Source organism: Panthera onca, chromosome D2, assembly GCF_046562875.1.
Source record: "Panthera onca isolate mPanOnc1 chromosome D2, mPanOnc1 haplotype 2, whole genome shotgun sequence".
In the NCBI taxonomy this organism is placed as follows: Eukaryota; Metazoa; Chordata; class Mammalia; order Carnivora; family Felidae; genus Panthera; species Panthera onca.
Window position 1 is genome coordinate 71,185,513 of NC_138349.1, and position 24,342 is coordinate 71,209,854.

The window sequence follows — 24,342 nt, forward strand, 5'->3', positions numbered from 1 at the left end:
ATTCCAAACTTATGGATTGGAAGAACAAATATTACTAAAATGCCCACACTACCCAAAGCAACCTACAGATTTAATGCAATCCTTATCAAAATACCAAGAGGATTTTTTCACAGACTAAAACAAACAATCATAAAATTTGTATGGAACCACAAAAGACCTCGAATAGCCAAAGCAATCTTACAAAGAAAAACAAAGCTGGAAGTATCACAATTCTAGACTTCAAGTTATATTACAAAGCTGTACTAATTAAAACAGTATGGTATTGGTACAAAAGTAGATACACAGATCAATGGAATAGAATAGAGAGCCCAGAAATAAACCTATGATTATATGGTCAATTAATCTTAGACAGAGGAGGTAAGAATATGCAATGGGAAAAAGAAAGATAGTCTCTTGAACAAATGCTGTCGGGAAAACTGGACAGCTACATACCATACACAAAAATAAACTCAAAACGGATTAAAGATTTAAATGTGACACCTGAAACCATAAAAATCTTAGAAGAGAGCACAGGTAGTAATGTCCCTAACATCAGCTATAACAACATATTTCTAGATATGTCTCCTTAAACAAGGGAAACAAAAGCAAAAATAAACTATTGGGACTATACCAAAACAAAAAGCCTTTGTACAGCAAAGGAAACAACCAATGAAACTAAAAGACAATGAAAGAAGGTATTTGCAAATGACAAAGCTGATAAAGGTTAGTATCCAAAACATATAAAGAACTTATATAGCTCAACACACACACGAAAAACAAATAATCCAGTTAAAAATGGGCAGAAGACATGAACAGACATTTCTCCAAAGAAGACGTACAGATGGCCAACAGACATGTGAACAGATGCTCAACATCACTCATCATCTGGGAAATGCAAATCAAAACCACAATGAGATACCACCTTACACCTGTCAGAATGGCTAAAATTGAAAATGCAAGAAACGAGGAAGCAGAGAAAAAGGAACCCTCATGTACCGTTGGTGGGAATGAAAATTGGTGTGGCCACTGTGGAAGAGAGTGCGGAGGTTCCTCAAAAATTAAAAATAGAACTACTCTACAATCCAGTAATTGCACTACTGTTATTTACCCAAAGAATACCAAAACCCTAATTCGAAGGAATACACATACCCCTATGTTTACTGCAGCATTATTTACAATAGCCAAGACATGGAAGCAGCCCAAGTGTCCATTGACTGATTGAATGGATAATATAAAGAAGATATGATATACCCTCCCCCCCCCCACACTGGAATATTATTCGGGCATCAAAAAAGAATGAAATCTTATCATTTGCAACAACAATGGATGGAGCTAGAGAGTATAATGTTAAGCAAAATAAGTCAGCCAGAGAAAGACAAGTATAATATGATTTCGTTCATATGTGGAATTTAAGAAACAAAACAATGAACAAAGTTTTTGTTTGATCAGTGGGTGGCCGGGGGTGGGGGGGGAATAAAAGAGGGACAAACCAAGAAAAACCAAAAAACCAAAACCAAAACCAAAAACCAAAAACCAAACAAAACAGACCAACGAACCAACACCCTAGTCTCTTAAGTATAAATCTGATGGTTACCAGAGAGGAGGTGGGGGGGTAGATGGGTGAAATAGGTAGAAGGAATTAAGAGAAGAAGACACAAAGAAATGGAAAAACATTCCATGCTCATGGATTGGAAGAATAAATATTGTTAAAATGTCAATACTACCCAAAGCAATCTACATATTCAATGCAATCCCAATCAAAATTGCACCAGCATTCTTCTCAAAGCTAGAACAAACAATTCTAAGCCAAAGTAATGTTGAAAAAGAAAAACGAAGTGGGAGGCATCCCAGTCCTGGACTTTACTACAAAGCTGTAATCATCAAGATAGTATGGTATTGGCACAAAAATAGACACATAGACCAATGGAATAGAATAGACAGCCCAGAACTGGACCCACAAATATACGGCCAACTAATCTTTGACAAAGCAAGAAACAGTATCCAATGGAAAAAAGACAGTCTCTTTAGCAAATGGTGCTGGGAGAACTGGACAGCAATATTCAGAAGAATGTAACTGGACCACTTTCTTACACCATACCAAAAATAAACTCAAAATGGATTAAAGACCTAAATGTGAAACAGGAAACCATCAAAACCCTAGAAGACAAAACAGGCAACAACCTCTTTGACCTCAGCTGCAGCAACTTCTTACTCAACACGTCTCTGAAGGCAAGGGAGATAAAAGCAAAAATGAATTACTGGGACCTCATAAAGATAAAAAGCTTCTGCATAGAGAAGGAAACAATAAGAAAAACTAAAAGGCAACCAACAGAATGGGAGAAGATATTTGCAAATAACATATTAGATAAAGGGTTAGTATCCAAAATCTACAAAGAACTTATCAAACTCAACACCCAAAAAACAAATAATCCAGTGAAGCAATGGGCAAAAGACATGAATAGACAGTTCTCCAAGGAAGACATACAGATGGCCAACCGACACATGAAAAAATGCTCCACATCACTCATCATCAGGGAAATACAAATCAAAACCGCAATGAGATACCACCTCACACCCGTCAGAATGCTAACATTAACAACTCAGACAACAACAGATGTTGGCGAGGATGCGGACAAAGAGAATCTCTTTTGAATTGTTGGTGGGAATGCAAGCTGGTGCAGCCATTCTGGAAAACAGTATGGAGGTTCCTCAAAAAACAAAAAAATAGAACTACCCTATGACCCAGCAATTGCACTTCTCCACGGGATACAGGTGTGCTGTTTTGAAGGGACACATGCACCCCCATGTTTATAGCAGCACTATCAACAATAACTCAAGTATGGAAAGAGCCCAAATGTCCATCGATGGATGACATCGATGGATAAAGAAGATGTGGTATATATATACAATGGAGTATTACTCGGCAATAAAAAAGAATGAAATCTTGCCATTTGCAACTACATGGATGGAACTGGAGGGTATTATGCTAAGTGAAATTAGTCAGTCAAGGAAAGACAAAAATCATATGATTTCACTGATAAGAGGACTTTAAGAGACAAAACAGATGAACATAAGGGAAGGGAAACAAAAATAATATAAAAACAGGGAGGGGGACAAAACAGAAGAGACTCATAAATATGGAGAACAAACTGAGGATTACCGGAGGGGTTGTGGGAGGGGGGATGGGCTAAATGGGTAAGGGGCACTAAGGAATCTACTCCTGAAATCATTGTTGCACTGTGTGCTAACTAAGTTGGATGTAAATTTTAAAAAATAAAATTAAAAAAAAAGAAAAAAAAGCTTTTGCACAGTAAAGGAAACAATCAACAAAACTAAAAGGCAACCGACGGAATGGGAAAAGATATTTGCAAATGACATATCTGATAAAGGGTTAGTATCCAAAATCTATAAAGAATTTACCAACCTCAACACCTGAAAAACAAATAATCCAGTGAAGACATGGGCAGAAGACATGAATAGACGCTTTTCCAAAGACATCCAGATGGCTAACGGACACACGAAAAGATGCTCAACATTGGTCATCATCAGGAACATACAAATCAAAAACACACTGAGCTACCGCCTTGCAGTGGTCAGAGTGCCTAACAATAGATGTTGGTGAGGATGTGAAGAAATGGGAACCCTCTCGCACTGCCGGTGGGAATGCAAACTGGTGCAGCCGCTCTGGAAAACTGTGGAGGTTCCTCAAAAAATTAAAAATAGAACTACCCTACGACCCAGCAATTGCACTATTAGGTATTTATCCAAAGGATACAGGAGTGCTGATTCAGAAGAGCACATGGACCCCAACGTTTATAGCAGCGCTTTCAACAATAGCCATATTATGGAAAGGGCCCAAATGTCCATCAACTGATGAATGGATAAAGAAGATGTGGCTTATATATACGATGGAATACTACTTGGCAATGAGAAAGAATAAGATCATGCCATTTGCAGCAACATGGATGGAACTGGAGAGTATTGTGCTAAGTGAAATAGTCAGAGAAAGACAGATATTGTATGTTCTCACTCATGTGGAATTTGAGAAACTCAACAAAGACCATGGGGGAAGGGAAGGGGAAAAACCTGTTTCAAACAGAGAGGGAGGCAAACCATAAGAGACTCTTAAAGACAGAGAAGAAAAGGAGGGCTGACGGGGGTAGGGTCAGGGGAGAGGGGAAAAATGGGTGATGGGCATTGAGGAGGGCACTTGTTGGGATGAGCACTGGGTGTCGTATGCAAGTGATGAATCATGGGAATCTACCGCTGAAGCCAAGGCTACACCGTCTACACTGTATGTTAGCCAATTTGACAATAAATTATATTTAAAAAAAAAAAAGAGTACACTTACCTTGGGCGTCTGGGCGGCTCAGTCGGTTAAGCATCTGGTTCTTGGTTTCAGGTCAGGTCACGATCTCACAGTCAATGAGTTTGAGCCCCACATCCGGCTCTGCACTGGCGGTGAGGATCCTCCTTGGGATTCTCTCTCCCACTCTTTCTGTCTTTCTCTCAAAATAAATAAATAAACATTAAAAAAAATTATTTTTAAAAAGAGGACACCTGATGAACACTGAGTAATAAATGGAATTGCTGAATCACTATATTGCACAGCTGGAACTAACAGAACACTGTATGTTCACGACACTGGAATTAAAATAAAATTCAAAACAAATTCGAAATCCACTTTTAAATGTATTTGCCCAGGATTGATTTGGCACAGCATTTTAAGTAGAATTCATATCATTAGCAGAGAGTCATAGGAACCAAAATTCAATGTACATAGTGATCCCCAAAGGATCGAAGGGATTCAGGAGTGTTTTGAAGAAAAACAAAGAGTCAGTAGTTATCAAATACGTATTATTGATGCGAAACAAATTGTAGGGTCTCTTACACTGACGCCGATCACTCCATGTAGGAAATACGAGAAAAAGGCTAATGAAAACCCTTTCATCTCCAAATCCTATGACAGCCCAACTATACTACAAATTAATTTGAAAAAAAAAATTGCTTTATATTTCTTACAACAATATCATGTTTTAAGACAGGTTTAGATGCTCAGTGTTATGACCTTCTCAAGGATTTAAATGCCATGTATTTGAGAATTATAATGAACATGTAGTGCTTCACGGTGTAATTTATTAAAGAAACAGATCTGATCTATATAAGCAGTGTGATATCCAGGGGATATCAACATATGAGGATCCAAAAGCCTCAGGTTACTTTCTGAAATCCACTTTGTCATCTGTTAGTGTCTTTTAATGTATTTGCAGCTATAGCTTGCCTTTGCGCAAACTTCTGAAGCTCTCAGGATATATTTAACTTTGCCAATATAGTTTCTCAGAACTCAAATTTATTTCCAAAGACGTAAGGCCTAAAATATCACAACTAAAGCAGACAAATCTAGCAACGATTCTTACAGGACGCAAGATAGTGGGACAATTAGGCAATGAAATTATCGTAGCGATGTCACCACGAAAGCAAAATGTTGACGTGTACTTATGTAATAGTCTGGTTTCTTGAGTTTCTAATTATTTGTGATTAAATTTTCCATTTTCTATGCTTTTGTATTTAATAATTAAATCTGCAAAATTTACACAGACTGACTTTATTTTGGTAATTATTATCATTAAGAAACCGGGGCGCCTGGGTGGCTCAGTCGGTTGAGCGTCCGACCAGCTTAGGTCATGATCTCACAGTTCGTGAGTTCGAGCCCTGCGTCGGGCTCTGTGCTGACATCTCGGAGCCTGGAGCCTGCTTCGGATTCTGTGTCTCCCTCTCTTTGCCCCTTCCCCGCTCATGCTCTGTCTCTCTCTGTTTCTCAAAAAATGGATAAACATTAAAAAAAATTTTTTTTTAAATAATTTATGGCTTTTTCCTTATGGAAGGGGCATTCTTCTAATGTCCTGCAAGGTGTCATGAGACCCCATACCAGCCTTGTGTTCTGCCAGCTTTCCTTCACAGGAGAGGGGGAGCCCCTGCCATACCTCTTGCTGTCGTTAGGTCAGGAGGAGACTGTATTTTGACTCCTTAGTTTCAGTCTTCCTCAGTTTTAAGAGGCCTCCCTCACCCCGCTTAGCCTAGGAAAACTACTACCTAACCCCTGGGTCATGGATCTATGCCCTTCCCTTGGGCTCCTTCCAGACTTGTCGGCCAGTTCAGGGGCCCTGGTCTCTGCTCCCAGATGACCCTCTCTTAAATGTGCTATACAGGTCAGAGCTGTGGCTTTGGTATCCCCACAGAGGGCTGCCCAGTTAAATGTGGATTTCAGATATGGGATCGATTTATACTTGAACATTATCTATTGTGTATGTGAGGTTTGAATAGACCCAGGCATCCTTTTTGTTGTTGTCATTGCTGCTGGTTTGTTTGGAAATCTGGCAACCCTCTCTCCAAGGCAGAGCATAGTACATGGATAGCAGGGAGGTTTTGGAAACAATTTGCCTGATAGGCAGGCTGAAAAGATACAGGGAAATAAAGCAGTGGTCCTATGGCTCTTCTTCTTCTTCTTTTTTAAAATTAAGAAAAAAAATTTTAATGTTTATTCTTGAGACAGAGAGAGACAGAGCATGAGCAGGGGAGGGGCAGCGAGAGAGGGAGACACAGAATCGGAAACAAGCTCCAGGCTCCAAGCTGTCAGCACAGAGCCCGAAGTGGGGCTCGAACTTACCAACCGTGAGATGGTGCCCTGGGCCGAAGTTGGATGCTTAACCGACCTGAGCCACCCAGGCGCCCCGCTATGGCTTTTCTCAGTAGTCTTCCTTTACATATAACCATGTTTAAATTAGTTTGGACGCCCCTCCCCCTCCATTTTCCATGGGCCTTAGCTTCTCCATGTGTAAGAGCAGGAGGTTGGGACCTGAATCCCTGAGAAGCCATGAAAGCAGTGGACGTCTCTCCAAAAACACGCATATCCACAAAAATTAGGTGAAGTTACAGACAGTCACAGCTGCTGCTTGAAGGCTTTCTGTGGACCGCAGTCAGGGCACCATGGACTAGCTCTCTGTGGACCATTCCAGCAAGAAGAGGTCATGATCATTCTGTGGCGACCATCCTACTAAAGGAATTAGAAAACAACAGGCAAGGGGCCCCTGGGTGGCTCAGCGGGTTGAGCATCCGACTCTTGATTTCGACTCAGGTCATGTTCTCACGGTTCATGAGTTCGAGCCCCACACTGGGTTCCGTGCTGACAGTGGGGAGGCTGCTTGGGATTCTTTCTCTCTCCCTCTCTCTGCCCCTCCTCCACTCGTGTGTTCTCATTTTCTCTCTCTCTCAAAATAAATAAAATAAATAAAAAGTAGAATTGCCCGTGTCATCTTGGAACATTTCTGTCCGATGACACCAAACGATTTTACTAACGTGAACTTGTTAGTTTCCACATTTCTGCTCGCCTGATGGGTGCTAAGCGGTTCTGCATTTGCTAAGGATTTGCTAAGGAAACTGAGTCATAGGAGAAAACAAAGACTTTCCAGGATTTCAGAAGAATTCTCAAAGTATCCCATCTTCTCGGACTCCTTTTTTCCATCTCTTCGGAAGGGACACCTAAGCAAAGGTGAGATTCTCTGATACAGCGGGTGCAGAAGCGTCCAGGGAAAACACCCTGGGAAGACCAACAGGACGGAGACACCCAGTGCAGTAGCGAAGCCTGGAGAACATTCTAACTGGGGACTACGAGTAGGAGAGAGCGAGGTTTTATGATACTATCATAAAATTAATTACACTCAGCGATACTTGCCATCTGTTGAGCACTTACGTGGAAGGCGGTGTGCCAGGAACTATATTCATTTCTTCGTTCGATCCCCAGGACAGCCCTGCAAGGTAAGTAGTGGCATCCCCACTTTCCCAGAAGAGGAAATGAGGCTTCGAAAGACAGATTTGCCCAGGGCCACGGAGGCTTTATAATATTCATCTTAATCCATAAAATACCCCATGTGGCACTGATGGGACAGGGAGAAAGGAGCGTCCCACGTTTCCCTTCTTGAATTCCAATAACGTCCAATGATGCCCGTCTGCAAGGAAAACATGAAGGCAGAAGGCAGATCCTGGGGGCTTTGGTTGGCCGAGGGTCCTGGGACTGCTGGTTCAGGTGGAAGGGAACACAAGCCGTGCAAACCCGGAAAGGGTGGAGTTTAACATTAGCTGCTTCTCGCTGCTTCCAGATGTGCGCAGACCGCTCCCAGCCTCTGATCAAGTCTAATCATGAAGGGAGAATAAAGGAGACAGACTGCTTGTTCCAGCTGGATGGTCACAGTCAGTTACGCGGACAGGGATTTCCCGGACAAAGGTGCAGGGAGGGTCAAAGTCTTGGAGGGTGGGGCTGTGTTGGTTTGTCACTTTAATGTGACCTCCGAAGGTGGGTTATCAGGGCACCTCTGGTCAGCCTGGGGCGACCAGATTCTGAGCGGTCGCCGTCCTCCTACCTCCTACCTCCTGCAGATTCTCAGATGTGGGTTTCAGGTCCTCGGATCTGCCTGCCACCCACAGCCTCCCAGAGTCCCGGGGCTGTCACTGCGGCTCCTGCAGGGGAGAGCGGCCCCTTCCCGCAGCCTGACTCTGAACTGACATCCTGCTGACCTGGCTGTCGTGATGCCCCTCAGGGAAATGGATGAAGAGAGCCCCATCAAAGATGTAACGATCACAGAATCCCTGGGGCACCGCTTCACAGCGACAGAAATCATTACGAAAGTCAATAATGCAAAATCAACCAATAATGACTTTTATTTTCCATGCTAATAAAATGACAGCACCAACCAAATTCACGACCTTTGGTAGACATTTACTTTGAGAATCAAAATGGCAGTTTTTAAAGTCTTTTGTCAACGAGCCCCTTCTATCATTCACTGCCTTAAAAAAAAAAAAAATGATCTGACGTTCAGGGAATACATTTCAGAAATGACTTTTAACCTTGCCATTATCTAAATCGATTCAATTTGACCCAGTTTTGCCTTGTGTCAAGGTCAAAAGCACTTACGGTCTTAGGGACTGTATTTTTCAATTTCTGAAGAACACAGGGCAGGCTCACAAAATTGCCAATGGGCATAAAAGATAACAAAAACCTTGAATTAGTTGGAGCGAAGCGATCAGGGTAAAGAATTGTCTTTTTTTAATTTTATTTTTAAATTTTAATGTTTATTTTTGAGAGAGAGAGAGAGAGAGAGAGAGAGAGACAGAGGGGCAGAGGGAGATAGAGGGGCAGAGGGAGGGGCAGAGAGAGAGAGACACACATAGAATCGGAAGCAGGCTCCAGGCTCCGAGCGGTCAGCGCAGAGCCCCATCCGGGGCTCAGACTCGCAAACCGCAAGATCATGACCTGAGCTGAAGTCGGATGCTTAACTGACTGAGCCACCCAGGGGTCCTGCCTTTTATTTTCAATAGCAAGACAGAGAATTAACATCTTTGGAGCACCTATTTTGTGCCAGTTACTAAGATTCTTAAGGGATTCACGTGATACATCTTGGCACTTTGTTTACATTTCTGTAACCACTACCTAAAACTCAATTGAGCACAACACTTCCGTGACTCCAGAGAGCTACCCCCACCCCCGCCGCCCCGGTCCCTGCCAGGCAATGCCAGTGCACCCCAGGTCACCGCAGCTCTAATATTTACTACCACAGATTAGCTTTGCCTTTCTTTAAGGTCATATAGAATGAAATAATACATCGCATGATCTGTCGGTGTCTTTTTATGTCCGGCATCTTTCACACACGGAAGTGTTTGAGATCCATGCATACTGCTTTTTATATCACTAATTGATTCCTTTTCATTGCTGAGTGCTAGTTCATTTAAGGGATATACCATAGGGTATTCATGTGTCCCCTCCTCCACCTCCCCTCTGGCAACCACCAATTTGCTCTCTGTACTTAAGAGCCTATAGGGGCGCCTGGGTGGCTCAGTCGGCTGAGCATCTGACCTTGGCTCAGGTCATGATCTCATGGTTTGTGAGTTCGAGCCCTGCACTGGGCTCTGTGCTGACAGCTCGGAGCCTGGAGCCTGCTTCGGATTCTGGGTCTCCCTCTCTCCCTGCCCCTCCCCTGCTTGCATTCTGTCTCTGTCTCTCTCAAGAAAAAATAAACATTAAAAAAAAATTTGTAAGTCTCTTTGTGTTTGTTTGTTTTGTTTTTCAGACTCTGCATAAGTCTGTGTGACTTATCATGCACGGTCTTATATGGGACTTTTATAGGACTCTATGGTGGGGGGAGGACGAGGACATATATTTGCATTTCTTTTAGGTAAATGTCTAGGAGTAGAATTTCCAGGACATAGAGTAGATGCTTGTTTAATTTTTTCAAGAACTACCAACACATCTCCAAAATGTCATACTCTTGGTTAAATATTAGGGCTCATTCCACAGATACTGACCAAATACTAACAAAATGGAACAAAAATATCTGCTGTTGGGACAGCTAGCTGGAGAAGACACAACGGACAAATAAATTAAATATAAAATGTCAAATGGTGATAAGTGCTGTAGAGAAAAGTAAAGTTCAAAGGAGGGAGAAAGAAGCATGTGGCTTGGACAAGATTCACATTAGCTGTTGTCATTAAAAAAAAAAACCAAAACGCAAAAACTGGATTCTGTTTCTTTTGTGACCCAGAAGTTGGCTCCTTGGGTTTTGCAGCCAGAAGGTGGTTCGGTGACCTTGACAAGAAGAATTTCAGTGAATCATAAGACCTCTTAGTTAGCAGTGAGTCATTCTTGTCCGTGGACCAAAGAAGCAGCTTTAACCCATCGTAGGTGACCTTTGGGCTCTGGAGTCAGGCAGTCTGGGCTCAAATACTGGCTTTGGTCACTTGCTGAGTGCCCTTGGACAAGTTATTACTGTCTCTAAGTCTTAGGTTTCCTATTTGCAAATAAAGACAACGTAAGAGCCCTAACTTCATAGGGTTCTAAGGTTAAAGGAGATAATGCTTATAAATTGCTTGGATGTAAGGACTGAAACATGAGAAACACTCAGTGTCGGTTGTCGTTATTTTTAAAGAGGAGACTTTTTTTTATCTTAAAAAATTTTTTAATGTTTATTTATTTTTGAAATACCATGAAATTGGATATTCCACACAGAAGTCGAGTCTTTCTCTCTTTCTTTCTTTCTTTTTTAATGTTTGTTTATCCATTTTTGAGAGAGAGCAGAAGCAGGGGAGGGGCAGAGAGAGAGGGAGACACAGAATCTGCAGCAGGGTCCAGGCTCTGAGCTAGCAGCCCCTAGCCTTGACTGACATGGGGCTCGAACCCACGAACCCCGAGATCATGACCTGAGCCAAAGTCAAACGCTTAACCCACTGAACCCCCCAGGTGCCCCTGGAGGCTTGTTCTTCTGACACAAACCACGCTGCTCTCAGCCTCAGGGTTTTTTTTTTTCCTTCCGTATTTCTCTTCTCCCCTGTGTTGTCAGCATTTTCCCCACAGTCCCAAATTCCTGTATATTTCTCCAGAGTGGTTCAATCGGCTCACTTGTTTTATTGCTTTCTGAAACCCCGGCTCTCAGGGTCCAACCTCTGCCACGAAGCTTCTTCTCAACAAAGACTCCTTCCTCTTCAGGAGGAAATTTTACAGCAGTTGTACTTGATAAACATTTGACAAATGATATCTCTTTTGTCCTAGTTATCCTCATGTGTGAGAGGAGATGTGTAATTTTGGATGGGGATGGGCATTTCCCTATAGTCTGTCTGAGAGCCAGTGTTTTCTCAGCAGAGGTGATATCTCAGAGGCTTGACTTGGTTTTTTGACCAGTGGAACAGAGATTTGGGGGTTTGTGGGGCGCTGCCTATACCTTTCTCTCTTCTCCTTGCCTTACAGGGACCAACTTCAGGACGCAGTGCAGGGCAGGGGGGTGGTAAGAAGAGCCTTGCTGGCTGGGGGGAATTTTCTCCGCTCTGTAGAAAGCCAGCTTCATCCCTGAACTGTGTTCTCGGGCTCTCAGCTTGTGTTTTGCATGTTTGTTTCACTAAAGAAGTCTTCAGGGTTTTCTTTATGCCTTTTAGCAAACTATATTCTGTTCCTTAGGTATTTTGCATTTGGAATTATGCCTTGAATTGCAGCTTAATTGTTCTTCTTTTACTTTACTTCTCTATAATTGCCAAGCTTTCTAATTTTATTTTCTTTTTAAAATACCTTTTAAAAATCCTCTCTCCTTAGCATACACACACACACACACACACACACACACACACACGCACACACACGCACACACACACATGCAACCTAGGCATAAATAGAACAAAGTATGTACAGGATTTGTATGAGGAAAACTACAAAGCTTTGATGAAAGAAATCAAAGCAGAACTAAATAAATGGAGACAGACTCCATGTTCATGGATAGGAAGACTCAATAGTGTCAAGATGTCAGTTCTTCCCAAATTAATCGATAAATTCAATACAATCCCAGTCGAAATCCCAGTGAGTTATTTTGTGGATATTGACAAGCTGACTCTAAAGTTGAACATTTAGGGGCGCCTGGGTGGCTCAGTCGGTTAAGCGTCTGACTCTTGATTTCTGCTCATGTCACGATCTCACAGTTCATGAGTTCGAGCCCCATGTCCAGTTCTGCACTGACAGCATGGATCCTACTTCAAATTCTCCCCCCTCTCTCTGTCCCTCCCCTGCTTGTGCTCTCTCTCTCTCTTAAAATAAATAAGTAAACTTAAAAAATAAATAAACATTATTTAAAAAATAAAGTTTAACAGTTACATGGAAAGGCAAAGACCCAGAAAAGCCAACACAATATTGAATAAAGTTTGACAACTCACATTATAGGACTTCAAGGTTTAATGTAAGCTACAACAATTGAGACAGTGTGGTACTGGTAACAGAAGAGAAAAATTGACTCGTGTGTCAGAATACAAAGCCTAGAAACGGACCCACAGATAGTCAACTACTCTTTGACAAAGGAACAAAGACAATCCAATAGGGAAAGGATCATCCTTTCAACGAATAATGCCGGAACAGCTGGACATGTCTATGCAAATAAATGAATTGAGACGCAAATTTTACACTCTTCACAAAAATGAACCCAAAACGGATCTTAGACCTAAGTGTAAAATGCAAACCTGTAAAACCTCACAAAAGATGGCCGAAAAAAATCTAGTTGACCTTGGGCTTGGCCATGGCTTTTCGGATCACAAAGCTTAGTGAAAGAAAAAAAAAAAAACCTGACAAGTTGTACTTCATTAAAATTAAAAACTTCTGCTCTGTGAAAGACGCTGTTTAACAAATGAAAGACAAGCCACAGAGTAGGGGAAAATATTTGCAAAACACATATCTAAAAAGGAAGGGTATCCAACATACACAAACTCAACCCTGAGAAAACAAACAACCCAACTTAAAAATAAGCAGAAGATCTGAACCTGGAAAGATCTGAGCTTTAAAGTGATGGCAAATATACATATGAAAAGCTGCTCTCCCTCTCCGGTCATTAGGGAATTGCAAATTAAAACTACAAATTAGATGCTGCTTCGCACCTACACCACCAAATTCTGGCAAAGATACGAGCAACATAATTTCTCATTCAGTGCGAGCAGGAATTCAAAATGGTGCAGCCACTTTGGAGGACGGCCTGGCGGTTTCTCACAAAACTAAACATACCCTTACCATATGATCCAGCAGTTGTGTTCCTTGGTATTTATCCAGTTAAGTCAAAAACTTATGTCCAAACAAAAACCATAGCAGGTCCTATACAGGGAGTGAACCCTAATAAAATCCGTGGATTTCAGTTCAGAGTAATGTATCGATATTGGCTCATCGCTTGTAACAAAGGTCCCTCACTAACACAAGACGTTAATAATAGGGGAACTGTGTTGGGGGAGGGCGCGTTATGAGGGAATATATGGGAACCTTCCTTCCACTTTCGGATCCACTTTTCTGTAAACCTAAAATTGTCCTATACATTAGTTTACTGGGGCAGTTGTAACCAAGGACCACAAACTGGGGGACTTACAACAACAGAAATAGATTGTGTCGCAATTCTGGAGGCTAGAAGTCCAAAATGAAGGTACTGGGAGGGCTGGCTATGCCCCTTGTAAGACTCTGGGCAGAATCCTTCTTTTTTAAAGTTTATTTATTTATTTTGAGAGAGAGAAAGAGAGAGAATCCCAAGGAGGCTCTACACTGTCAGTGCGGAGCCTGATGCGGGGGTCAAACTCGCAAACCCTGAGATCATGACCTGAGCTGAAACCAAGAGTTGGTTGCTTAACCGACTGAGCCACCCAGGGGTCCCCTTCCTGGCCTCTTCTTAGTTTCTGGGAAGTCCTTCTGGGAAGCTGGCAGTTCTTGGAGTTCTTGGCTTACAGCTGCTTCAGTACAATCTCTGCCTCCATCACCACATCCCTGTTTCCTATCATCTTTGCTCTGTGCATGTGATGTTTGGGTCCAAAGGTCCCCATTTTATAGGGGCACCAGTCGCATTGAATTGGGCCCACCCCAATGTCCTCATCTTAGTTTGATTATCTACCTACACTCTATTTCCAACTGAGGTCCCATTCATAGGTATGGGGGACTTCCACATATCTTTTTGGGGGACACGATGCAAGCTGTAACATGCCCTAAAAAATAAAATATAAAATTAAAATTAAAAAAAAAATAAGGGTGTTAATTTTTAAAAATCCCCTCTCCTTCTCTGGATAGGAAGACAGGAAGAAGTAACTTTCCTGGCTTTGGCTTAATTCTCTGGCATAGATATTTGACTAGTAATACCTATAGGCTCCAAGACTTGATGTCATTAATAATATGACTTTATATCATTCTCAGTATTCTATTGAAATAGAGGGGAAATAGTGAAATCTAAAGAAAAAAGAACCAATTCTTCTTTTATAGGACATAACTAAAAAACGAAAACTGCCCTCAAATATAAGCTATGATGAATATCAAGGTCTAGAAAGCAGCAAATAAAACTCGTAGAGTTTGAAGACAATTCCCGGCTTATAGCATCTGTGCAAAGAAGTCAGGATCGGGGGAAGAGAGGAGCCCAGTTTGTGACTGCGTTCGTTATGACACCGCACACTGGCTGGTCAGCTGCCTTGTTTAGATTAGGGCACTAACAAAAGCACGCTTCAGATTTCCTCACAAGTGGGGAGAGTCCCTCTGTTCCAAGTCATGAGCTGTGATCTGGGCCCCAGTCATCTCTCTGTCTTGTCAGATGAAGCAGTGTCTCTAGGACAACACAGATCTATCTCTGCCAGAGACAAGTGGCTGCCTGCTGCTCGGGATCTACTCTCCCCCTCTCCCTAACTGACCTAACCCCAGTTTTCTTTGAGACCACGAGCCTAGTGAGAACCAGTTGTCTCTCCTTACTCCCTTGTAGCTGGGGGTTCCAGGAGACCTAACTGTGCTGGTGGCCTGGTTGGAAGTCCCCAGAAAGGGCTGCCCTTCATTAATCAGAGAAAGGCTTTCCAGATCTTCCTTCCTGGATGTGGGCACGATATCTGGAGGTTTGGCAGCCATCTTTTGACCACGACTATGCGGAGCTCACTCTCAGGAGAGTGGAACTGATGAGAGAAGAAATCTGGGACACTGATGAAATCGGGGCCCGCGGCTGCTCCGTCCTCGTTTTTTCTCCTCCACACTTTTTCTTACAGTTTTATTTGTCATTTGGGCTTTAGCATTTGCCACATTTTGGATTTTGCTAATTTGCAAGACACGTAATATCTACTCATTTGGCTTTATGCAACGTTAACGAACACCAATGATCATTACAGGCTCCAAATACATGATATTCTAATTTTATTATTCCCTCATTTATAAGCAGTGATAAAGGGAAAGGTTTGCCCATCAACTATTTGGTTGCTTTGAGGAACAATTCACGTAAAAAAGATCATGTAAACTCTTGGCCCTTTTTTCCTTATCACTCTTCGAACTAAGGGGTTAGTGTCCTGCTATCCTTAAAGGCAATCAATTCAGAGATTTTTAACATGTTCATTTGTTTGTTTTCATCGTGAATAACTCCTGGACTTACATATATGTGATGTGTTTACATCCATAGCTATTATTATTTTTATTCATGTTCAAACTATCCTAGCCTTTGGCCCCTGGGAATCTCTTCAAGTGGCTTCTGAGGCGACCCCACTAAGTATAATGCTTTTTATACATTTTTTATGCCCTTTGTGAGGTTGTGGAAGTTCACTCCTTACTATATTGGCTAAGAGATTTTATCATGATTAGAAGTGAAATTTTATCAAATGTTCTCTCTGCATGTATCGAGATGATCATATGGTTTTTAATCCTTTATTATTGTGATGAATTTTGTAAATCACTCTCCTAATGTTAAATTAGCCTTTTTAGAAATTCAAGTATAATGAACAAGTGATGTTATATTCGTTTCAGGTGTATAATGTAATGATTCAACAATGCTATGTGCTACTCAATGCTTAGCTCGGTAAGTGTGCTCTTAATCCCCTTTATCAATTTCACACACACCCCCACCTCCCGTCTGGCAACCCCCAGGTTGTTCTCTGCATTTTAAGAGTCTGGTTTTTTCATTTACCTCCTTTTTGTTTGTTTGTTTTGTTTCTTAAACTACACGCATGAGCAAAATCACAGGGTATTTGTCTTTCTCTGTCTGACTTAATTCATTTAGCATTTTACCCTCTAGATCCATCCATGTCATTGCAAATGGCAAAACCTCATTCTTTTTCACGGCCAAGTAATAGTCCATACTGTATATACACCACGTCGTCTTTATCCATTCATCCACCAATGGACATTTGGGTTGCTTGTATATCTTCACTATTGTAAATAATGCGGCACTAAACAAAAAGGTGCATATATCTTTTCCAGTTAGTGTTTTCATTTTCTTTGGGTAAACACCCAGTAGTGGAATTACTGTATTATATGGTAATTCTATTTTTAATTTTTTGAGGAAGCTCCATGCTGTTTTCCACAGTGGCTGTACCAATTTGCATTCCCACCAACAGTGCACAAGGACTCCTTTTTAATCCTAACCCTTGCCAACACTTGTTATTTCTTGTGTTTTATTTATTTATTTATTTATTTATTTATTTATTTTAAGCCATTCTGACAGGTGTAAAGTGACATCTCATTGTGGGTTTAATTTGCCTTTCAATCCCAGGACTCGACTTTCTTGGTCATGATACATTAATCTTTTTATGTATTGCAGGATTTCATTTGTTCTGTTGAGGGTTTTTGCCTTTACGCTCATGAGTGAGATTGATCTACAATTGTACTTTCTCATATCATTCTTATCAGGTTTTTAGTATGCCAACCTCATAAAGTGAATTGGGGATTTTGTTTTTCCTTTTTAAAATATTATTTGGCAGTTAATAGTACTTATTTCTTCCTGAAGGTTTGGTAAAACTGGTGGTAAAGCCAATGGGGACTCAATATTTCTTCAAGGGTATGTTTTGAAACTACTGACTCAATTTCCTTAATCAGTTTAAGACTATTCCTCTTTTCTTGATAACTGCATTTGAAACGAATTTGTCCAGTCCATTCATTTTTAAAATGTACTCATTTTTAAAATGTCCAATCCATTCATTTTTAAATGAATTTAAAATTCATTTTTAAATGTATCGGCGTATATCACATCTTCTTATCCATTTGGTCTCAGAAGGTATGTATTCTTGATTGCTTTTCCAGTAGAATTCACTGGGGACTTTGTCCTCTCTTTTTCTTCATAAGCTTCAACAAAGGTTTTCTATTCATTTAACCTTTTCGAAGAGCTAACTTTTGGTTCTGTTGATCCTTCTTTTTCTTTGTTCCTTTGATCATTACCATCTACTTTCATCATTCCATGCTTCTACTTCCTTGTCATTAATTCTGCTGTGTTCTTAAAGCAAAATTGGGTGCTTACCTCGTTATTGGAGAGGCTTGTTTTTTTTCCTAATGTTAATACCTAACCTAATAGAGTACTGTTTTGGCTCTCCTGTAGGTTTGATATCTAATATTTTTATTATTTTTTATGTCCAACTATTTTCCCCTTTCCATTATAAATCTCTTTGGACCAACAAGCAGTTTAAAAGACTATTTTTAATATCTAAGTGTATGATTTTCTCTAGGTTTTTGCAGTTTCTAATGTTTATGTGCTCCAGTATAATTGCATTGTGGTCCTTATATGTATGTAATGCCAATCCTTCTAAATTTGATGCAGAAAGCAGATGGCCAATTTTCATGTGCATTCCATATGTGCCTGAGAAGGATGTGTTTTCTTTAATTTCAAGGTGTAATGTTATATATTGTCTATATATTTATTCCTATTTGGTTTGTTCGATTTATCAGTTATGGTTTGTCCACTACAATTATCTACAGAGAGATATATTAAAATCAAAATCTCCCACTATTAAGATGAATTTTTATATTTCTTTTTCAATAGGAAATAGTCACTTTTTCAATAGTCAGTTTTTGATATACGTATTTTGAAATTAAATATCAATTTCCTATGCATTCATTCTTATGCATTGAACCTTTCCTCGTTATCTTTACCTCTAGTGAATCCCCAATGAAACTTACTTTCTTTAAATTCTTTTTTTTAAATTTTTTTAATGTTTATTTATTTTTGAGACAGAGAGAGACAGAGCATGAATGGGAGAGGGTCAGAGAGAGAGAGGGAGACACAGAATCCGAAACAGGCTTCAAGCTCTGAGCGGTCAGCACAGAGCCTGACGCGGGGCTCGAAGTCACGGACCGCGAGATCATGACCTGAGCTGAAGTCGGATGCTTAACCGACTGAGCCACCCAGGCGCCCCTAAATTCTCTTTTTTAATATGAAGTTTATTGTCAAATTGGTTTCATCTTTAAATTCTTTATGTCAGCTTTTGGGGGTTAATATTCAACTAGTACATGTTTTCCTATTCATTGACTTTTAATCACTTAAGGTAATACTTTATAGGTATACCTCTTGTAATCAGCCTATGCACGGCATTATTTTAACTCAGTCTTCCACCCTTTCCTTCTAACTGTAGAGCTTAGTCATTTTACATTTATTATAGTTACTGATAGGCTAGGTTTCTATTCATTACTATAATATTATATGGTTACATTTGTCTACTTTTTCTATTTCTATTTCCCTCCTTTTCCTGCCTACTTTTGGAATGATTGCAAGTCTTCTACCCACTCATTTCATTTTTTTCTGTCTACTTTGTTTGGAAATTACATTTTCATTCTTTTCACAGAACTCCACTGCATGGCTATATCATAGTGTACTCAACCAGTCACCAACTGATAAACATATAGGCTGTTTTCAGTCTTGCTATTATACACAGCACTGTAATAGATAGCCTTTACCATTTCTACTTTTTATTTATTTTTATTTTTTTAATATTAAATTTATTGTCGAATTGGTTTCCATACAACACCCAGTGCTCATCCCAATAGGTGCCCTCCTCAATGCCCATCACCCACCCTCCCCTCCCTCCCACCCCCCATCAACCCTCAGTTTATTCTCAGTTTTTAAGAGTCTCTTATGGTTTGCCTCCTTCCCTCTTTGTAACTTTTTTTTTTCCTTCTCCTCCCCCATGGTCTTCTGTTAAGTTTCTCAGGATCCACATAAGAGTGAAAACATATGGTATCTGTCTTTCTCTGTATGACTTATTTCACTTAGCATCACACTCTCCAGTTCCATCCACGTTGCTACAAAAGGCCAGATTTCATTCTTTCTCATTGCCATGTAATACTCCATTGTGTATATAAACCACAATTTCTTTATCCATTCATCAGTTGATGGACATTTAGGCTCTTTCCATCATTTGGCTATTGTTGAGAGTGTTGCTATAAACATTGGGGTACAAGTGCCCCTATGCACCAGCACTCCTGTATCCCTTCGGTAAATTTCTAGCAGTGCTATTGCTGGGTCATAGGGTAGTTCTATTTTTAATGTTTTGAGGAACCTCCACACTGTTTTCCAGAGCGGCTGCACCAGTTTGCATTCCCACCAACAGTGCAAGAGGGTTCCCTTTCTCCACATCCTCTCCAGCATCTATAGTCTCCTGATTTGTTCATTTTAGCCACTATGACTGGTGTGAGGTGATATCTGAGTGTGGTTTTGATTTGTATTTCCCTGATGAGGAGCAACATTGAGCATCTTTTCATGTGCCTGTTGGCCATCTGGATGTCTTCTTTAGGCAAGTGTCTATTCATGTTTTCTGCCCATTTCCTCACTGGATTATTTGTTTTTTGGGTGTGGAGTTTACCATTTCTACTTTTTAAAGAGTAGCTTCTAGCCTTATGAAAGCTTAGATATTCAGGTACGCATATGTCGCCTATAAAGACTAAAAGTAAAAAGCATCTTTAACCTCCTCTTGAAAAATACAAGGACCTTCAAGAACTTTAAAAATGACCAATACTCTTTCGATGTGAATTTTATATTGTCTAGAATTTTAATTCTACATTGCTTTTGACCTGTGAGTCTAATATTATTAATGTTTCTTGTATTATAAATGTACATTAGATTTACCGACATATTCGTCAATTTCTTGGCTTGCCATTTTTCCTTATATGATAGGTCTTCCAGCTGCTGTCACTTTGGAATTCACCTCGTTCCTTGAATCTGAAAATTGGTGTCTGTCCACTATCCTGGATACATTTTCATCTATAATTTAAAAAATATATATGATCTGTCCTCCTCATGCTGAGAGTCTGTTAAGACATTTGTCACACCTATCATTGTAGGCTCTCTGTTTCCTGACTCCTTTTTCATGTTTTGTTTCCCTTTGTGGCACCAAGTTGCCTTGTAGAACATGTTTCTCACCTGTCTTCAAGTTCACTGAATTTCTCTTTAGCCATCTCTAATCTGCTGGCTAATCTGTCCATGGGGTTTTCATTGCACTGCTTGTTTTTTCATTTCAATTGTTCTTTTAAAAAAGTATCTTCATACTCATTTTGTGTGATCTGTTGTTCCTAGCTCATATTTTCAAGATCCCTTTCAGGACTTTTTTTTTGTGTGTGTGTCTGTGGATCGTGCTGGCTCTCGCACATAGTGCTTTCTTTCCTTGTGGGTTTTGTGACTTGTGCCACGAACACCTTATTTCCTTGGACCATTATTCCCGAAAAGCCTTTGAGTCCTGGGATAGTGCTGAGTTCTTTCAAAGAGGACCCACATTTGCTTTTTGTAGTAGCGTGGATTTGCTGCAAACACGGGACTACTTTATTTTTTTTTAATTTTTAAAAAAATGTTTACTTGTTTACTTTGAGAGAGAGAGAGAGAGTATGTGTGAGCAGAGGAGGGGCAGAGAGAGAGGGAGGGAGAGAATTCTAAGCAGGCTCCAGGCTCTGACCTATCAGTGCAGAGCCCGAGGCAGGGCTCAAACCCACAAACCACGAGATCATGATCTGAGCCAAAATTGAGAGTCAGATGCTTATCTAACTGAGCCACCCAGGGGCCCCTACCTGGGACTACTTTCAATAAAATTATCTACAAGTGGTTTTTAGAGGCTACAGAGATCATCTGAATTTAGTCCCAACCCTTGGACAATATCTCCTTTAGAACTATGTATTCTCAGGGGAATGTTTGTTCTTTTCCCCAGCAGTTAAGTCTAGACAGGTAATTTCCTGGCTTTAACCATCTGCAGTTAAGGTTTATTTCTGGTTCACCCTAACACAAGAAATTATAGCCCTCTGGGTTCCCGGTCTTATGCATCTATTCTGTGTCAGATTCCTTACTTGGGATGGTCTCTAAGATTTCAATCTGGCCTCTCACATCTGTGTATGTATCCAAGCAGAACCTCAAGTTTTCTATGTTTCAAGAGAAACCTTCTAAGTGAAAACTAGCTTTCCACTTGCTTACCTCCTAAGGTTTGTGCTTTTGCTTTGCTCTGAGTCTCTGTGGATTCCTTGCTTTGGTTCCATCCAATGATGCATTTAAAAGGCACAATTGAATATGGTCACTTCATTCCGAAGAGTTGGACAGGGTGCCCAAACTGCTTTACTGCCAGAAGCTGAAGTTTGGCTTTTGGTTTTGACAGAAACTCTCGGGTGACCCAGGGACTCAACACAAACAATCCTACCACGGCCCACAGGAAACAACTCATGCTCCGTCTCTCCTCCATGACAGGTCCCTTGGATGAAAACCAAAGCAATAAATTACCAACTTATAATAAACCACTGCTGGTGGCATTTCTGGCAGGTTGTCTTGTCACGAGCGAAGGATATGCTTTTCTAAGTGAGGGAAGAGTGGGTGGCTCTTGTGTGAAGGTTGAGATAACCTGATACAACTCCTCCAGGGCAGTGATGAACTTTTCGGGACCATTTCAAAATTTTCCAAAGGGAATAATATCCAGGCTGATAACGAGCCCTCAAAGCAACAGCTTAGCTGCCCAGAATAGCTCAGAGCATTTTGGAGCCTGCAGTTTCTCTCTCTCTCCTGAGACTCGGTATTGCAGCCATTCATAACTTAAAGAGCATGATTTATTCATCCCCCAATATCATGAGAACCAAAATGGATTGAGTTCATTTGAAATGCAGATGTGTCTGCACTGTAATTACAATTGCCCTTGTGATTTTTACCATGAGGCGCAGCCCTCAAGTGGAAATGAGAAAGATGTGGGCCACGACAGCAATGAAATATTTTGGCCCAAGACTGAAGCGAGTTTTAAAATACACACAAAGAAGAGCGGGAAACACACGAGGAACAGACTTGGCTAACATAACTTTTTTTCCTTCCCTCTGATAAATACCTTGCTTTAGACCCCATGAAGGGACATTCGTGGTGACCACAGGCAGAGAAGGTAAAGGGGACATATTAATTATCCTGTGGACGGTGTCTTGTTCAAGAGACTGCAGAAAAATGGTGAGCATTTCTGAAGGCTTCTCAGAGGCACAAAACTAGCTATGATTCACGGAAAATGGCATTTGCTTTCGTGAAAATGCCACACCTCCTTTTGGGAGACATGAGCTACTTAAATAAGACACGATTGAATCCTGGGGCACTCTCGAGACTCACATCCACATACAGATTACATCCCACGTTGTACCCTTGTCAGAGGCCATTTCTGAGACACACACACACACACACACACATCCAAACCCACACGCAAAACACCATTTGTTAGAAATATCTTTAGGAGACCATGATAGCATCACTTTCCCCTGGGACCTTCCAGAGAGCAGTGGTTTAAATTTTAGTTTTACCCACCAGCTGTGCCACCTGGAACGAATTACCTAATTTTTCTCCTCATCAGTTCCCTCCTCTACACAATGGGCGTAATGATATCTACCCCATGTGATGTCAGAAGGTGGAATGCCTGTGAAAATAAAGTCTATACAAGTGTCAGTTGAGTTTATCATTGGGCACAAAGCATATTTACAGAGCAGAATAGCAGAAATCCCAGGCACAGAGTGAATGGGCCCATGGTAGACCCCTCCTCCTCTTTCACTCTTGATCTTGTCGACAAGTTCTTTTACAAGTCACAGTGTCTATGCTCCACCCTGACCAAGAGCGGGAGGGCAACAGCATCAAATGCCTTTGCTCAGTTGGGGTATTGAATTCTGGGATGGGCTGTTGCCTTTATGGAAGGGGACAGGTCACCAAACCAGAAGTTCCTTCGGTTTCACGTGGCCTTCTTCTTTAGGGGAGCCTCTAATACGAATGTTCCTGTGTCGTGGGACAGGTGGGTATTTGCTAGCAGGGACGACAAGGAGGAGAGTTCGCCATTGCGGGGAAACTCTGTGATCAACTTTGCCCAAGAAAAACCTGAACTGGCCTGTGTACTGTGCCCCCTATGAGAGTCAGGGAGTCCCCTACCCTTATGCCTCCATGTCTGATACATTTGACCCCGGCCCCTTATCGCGGTAATTAAACGGGGGGTGGAGGGCTGCCTTTCCCAAAGCCAGCCAAGTGATAAGCCAGCCTGTGACCTGTAGCTCGATCCCCCTTATGAATGGCACATCAGTCCTGAACATTTGAAACGACCCTTCTATTTCCACGTTGTTCTCAGAAGAATTGTTTCTTCCAAGCAACTGCTGCCTGATCTTAGTTTGCTCTTGAGTCTCAAACTATGTGCATTCTTTTTTTTTCTTTTTTAATGTTTATTTTTGAGAGAGAGAGAGAGAGCATGTGCGAGAGTGGGGGAGGTGCAGAGGTGGGGGAGGGATCCAAAGCGGGCTCTGGGCTGACAGCAGAAAGCTCCATGCGGGGCTCCAACTCAAGAACTTCGAGGTCATGACCTGAGCTGATGTCGGATGCTTCCCTGACTGAGCCACTGGGTGCCCTGATGTGTACATTCTTTAAGACCTCTGGTCATGGTAGTCCGGTTTGCCTAACAACTCTGTTACTGTGCCCTGAGACATTGATATTTTGAGTGTGTAGGATCCATAATAGTGACATGTGAATTACCGATGCTTACAGTGTAACCGTTGATCAACCCCTGAAGATATTGTTAGCTAGCGTCTTCTTAGGAAAAACTTGTCTGAAAATTTTAAGCTGGAAT

The 24,342-nt window shown here is 41.2% G+C and overlaps 1 long non-coding RNA gene across 1 annotated transcript in view; it reads left to right on the top strand.

Moving 5' to 3' along the window:
• LOC144613230 (uncharacterized) overlaps window positions 1-22,687 on the top strand; it is a 43,293-nt gene extending 20,606 nt beyond the window's left edge. The window contains exons 2-3 of the long non-coding RNA XR_013550624.1: window positions 16,289-16,340; window positions 22,601-22,687. This is a non-coding gene — a long non-coding RNA (uncharacterized LOC144613230). The remainder of the gene's footprint in view (window positions 1-16,288; window positions 16,341-22,600) is intronic.
• The last annotated feature ends 1,655 nt before the right edge of the window (window positions 22,688-24,342 follow it).